The sequence below is a fragment of the Nipponia nippon genome, unplaced genomic scaffold (assembly GCF_047370975.1).
Source record: "Nipponia nippon isolate SJK-2023a ecotype South Korea unplaced genomic scaffold, ASM4737097v1 scaffold_32, whole genome shotgun sequence".
Classification (NCBI taxonomy): Eukaryota; Metazoa; Chordata; class Aves; order Pelecaniformes; family Threskiornithidae; genus Nipponia; species Nipponia nippon.
The window spans coordinates 695,880-699,380 of NW_028262350.1; the positions used below are offsets into that span (position 1 = coordinate 695,880).

The following is a 3,501-nucleotide window of genomic DNA, read 5'->3' on the forward strand; positions in this document are numbered from 1 at the left end:
CGCTCCCGCCCCAAGCAGCGCACGCCACGATCCCGCCCGCGTCCGGCAGCGGCGGAGCGCTCCGGCGGCCCGGGCCTCGGCCACCCCGGGCCTCGGCCACCCCGGGCTTCGGCCACCCCGGGCCTCGGCCACCCCGGGCCTCGGCCACCCCGGCTCCGTGGCGCTCGCCCAGCAGCGGAGCGTTCCCAGGCAGCTCAAGCGATTTGAACGCAGCTCTTGCGTTTGCGAGGGACAGAAAAGACCCGACCCCAGCAGCGTTAATTACGAGTGGCATGGAGAGGCTCGAAGGGAGGCTATGCTACTGACGTCCCTCCCGCCCCTTATTATCTTAATGTTGTTTCTCTAAAAGAACCGGTATCTGAATTTAATTCTGTTATATAAGAACAGTATTATCATTCAGGTCAGTGATTTCAACACCCAGTTTTCAGCAAAGCATTGGTGTTACAAAACCATAGCCCACAGTTACTGAGTTTTTAGAAAATAAGTCTGTAATACCTGGGAACTGCTTCAGTTCTAGACTGGGAACTGAGTGAACTGTTAGTCTCTCCGAAGTTTAATTTCCGTATTTTCACCAAATGCTAAAGCATAAGCAAGTGTTTTTAAGATGTTCACGCTATCAGTCTTGACGTCACTTCATTAACGCGTCCCAAGAAGGCTCCGTGCCTAGCTGCAGCCCGTGCTTCGTGGTATTTCAGGAGCCGTATTGTCCAGAACTCTTCCCTCTAATTTCCTCCCAAATCAAGCACATCATTTTCACCGCAAATATGGGAAGCAAATAGCAGATGGGCTGAACAATTTGAGATTAATTGCACCAGTCAACCCGACTTTATCAAAATACTTCCTTGTCCCTAAGTAGCCGCTACCAGCAGAGTATTCTTCACAAGCAGTGAGGAACGGGCAGGTCTATCAAGGCTAGGCTAGATGTAAAAAAAATTCTACAAAAGACTCTTCACAAACTGGATAACCCTGACTGCATTTTCCAAATCATTTTGATTTTTGAACGCATTTTGGTGGCACCCCTAGGAAAAGATGCTATCCGTAACTGAGGCGGGTACGACGGAGGGCAGCTCTGCGGCCGCCACAGCAATATTTCCATCCGACTCAGCTGCTGCTGAAAAAAGCAAAACACCCGGTAGAACTCTTCTCTTCGCGTCTCTTCTAATTCTAGCCAAAGGAAAATCTACCTGAGTGTGAACCTTTTGCATCTTTTTCAGCCTGTTTTGAACAGGCTGTGTGTGAAAACATAATCATCTGAGGTTCAGAGATTTTCATCTCCTAGATTTTAGGCAGGCAAGATTCAGAAACCAGAATTTGTCACTTCATTGTTTTATTAAGAGCAGACAAAAGACATGCTTTCACCTTGGAAATATGTGCTTACTTTCTGCTTGAAAGGGTACTTGTCAGTAGAAAGAGCAGCCTTTAAAAGGGCAACACATTCACCTTCAACATTTTAAGTTCTCTGGTTTTGTAAGAAAACAGACAGTCATTCTGCATGACTGACAAATCACAGAAACAGCACCCCACTAGCCAGATGGTTTTTAATAGGGGTTTCTTATCTCCCTGCCCCATGCTTCCCTCCAAAAAAGTAGTTACTAAATCCATAAAAATCTGTGCGAAATACAGTGTTGTTTAAAAGAAACCCCTCCAACTGTCATGCAGTAAAAGTCTACACCATTTCAGAATCGTGTTTGCATTCAGTGATGTAATCGCTGCACAGTAGTGTACGTTTAAATCTCCTGTAACTGCACAGAACTGAAAACCGATGTGTAGGGTTTTGCATTTCATGGGATTTTCCTTCTTTTTGTTGTTGTTTTTTTTTGTTATCTTTTTCTTTTATAAAATAATAAGTGAAAGTGGCTTTGATAAAAAAAAGTCCAAGGATACAAGAAACAGCAATTTATTTGATTTTTTTTTCTCCTGGTAACTGCAGCAGACTGGTAAAGTATTATTAGATGTTCTTGTAATGATTAACTTGTATTTGAAGAAAGCAGCTGATCCTCTATGCATTTATTAATATTGCTGCCGTCATATCTGCAAAACCACACTGAGTAAATCCTTAAACCATCTGCAGTGAAGAACTAACTGTAAAAAAGTAGAACAGATTTGGGAATTACTTGTGTAACTGTGACTTGAGTAAAGAAACTGTATTCATGTATGCATTTTTACAAATGAAATGTATTTAACAATGATCAAAGCGGCATGCTGACAAGTCTCCACATGCCTTTCTCACTCTATTTTGACAAATGTTAGAAGTTTTCCTATACTTTTACAATCACAGCAGTGATTCCTGCAGATAGAAGTACTGCTGTTTGTACCCTGGCTTGGAAGAAGGAAAATGTTATTTTCTTTCACATTATTCTTTGTTCAGGCGAACCTTAGGAGAATACTGGGAAGCATTTCTACTTTGTCTTTCATTAATGCCATTTGTCACTGTAATGATGTATCACTAATGAATAGCTTTGGAGAAATTAGTGAACAATTATACATTAAATTCTATAACGTATAAAATTATCATGAATGTTTAGTAAATACTTGATAAATAGCTTGGTTATTCTTTCCAGAGAATGTCCTGGGCTGCAGACTGGCCTTCATATACCTATGTGTTTTAAAAGGATGCTTTGCTCCTAGGAGCTTGACTGACCAAAGTAGCTATTACTTAGTACTGCATCTGTAAGTGGCTAATAGACTGTCCTGCCCTTACAGCCGAGGACTTTTGAGGATTGAAGAGCTAGAGAGAGGGCTCTGCAAGCTAAAACTCAGCTGTTCCTAGCCTATCTCCCAAATAATAGCGTTTTTTCCTAGGGGGAAAAAAAAAAAAAAAAAAAAAAAAGATGCTACCTCTGTAGAGCCCAGCAGATCTTCTGCCACAGTGCTGTGATTTCTATCGACCCTCTCTTTTTGTCTCTCCACTGGCTACCCATTTCACTTCACTGAACACAGCTTTTTGTCTTTACCTTTAAGGCCTGGATCCTTCTCGTGCCTGCCCTGCCAGCTGTCCTACGCCAGCAGCCCGTGAGCTTCTGCTCCCTTGCGCCAGGCCACCAAACACCCACCAGCAGGATTTGCCCCCGGGTATTTCTGTGCGTGCTCCGGTGCCGCGTCCCCCCTCCTGGGACGGATCCCCCTGCAAGAGATCCGGAAGCCGCTGCAGCGTCCCCCGCACGCCTGGCAACGCCGGAGCGCAGCGGGCAGCTCGGACCAGGCGGCCGCGCTCCCCACCCCGACACCCCGCCGGAAAAGGCGGCCCTGGAGCCCGGGTGCCGCGGAGCAGCGCCAGGTGGCGGCAGCGGCCCAGGCCCCTGCGGCGCCCGGAGGCCTCCCGAGCTCCGCGGCGGGCCCTTCACGGGAAGGCCGCGTCCTCGCAGCCGCCAGCCCTGCGGTGGGGCTGCCGCCCCGGCCCGACGCCGCGCTCCGGCGGCGAACGCCCCGCGGTGCAGGGCGACCCAGCGGCTGCGGCCCCGCGCCCGGCCCGAGGGGGGGGGTGGCGGGGCCGGCGCGTAG

At 47.7% G+C, this 3,501-nt stretch overlaps 1 protein-coding gene across 1 annotated transcript in view; it reads left to right on the plus strand.

The window, feature by feature from the left end:
* Positions 1-3,089, plus strand: part of MAP3K3 (mitogen-activated protein kinase kinase kinase 3) — a 58,956-nt gene extending 55,867 nt beyond the window's left edge. Inside the window, exon 23 of the transcript XR_015707444.1 lies at positions 2,962-3,089. The gene's annotated coding sequence lies outside the window, so the exon portion shown is untranslated. The remainder of the gene's footprint in view (positions 1-2,961) is intronic.
* The last annotated feature ends 412 nt before the right edge of the window (positions 3,090-3,501 follow it).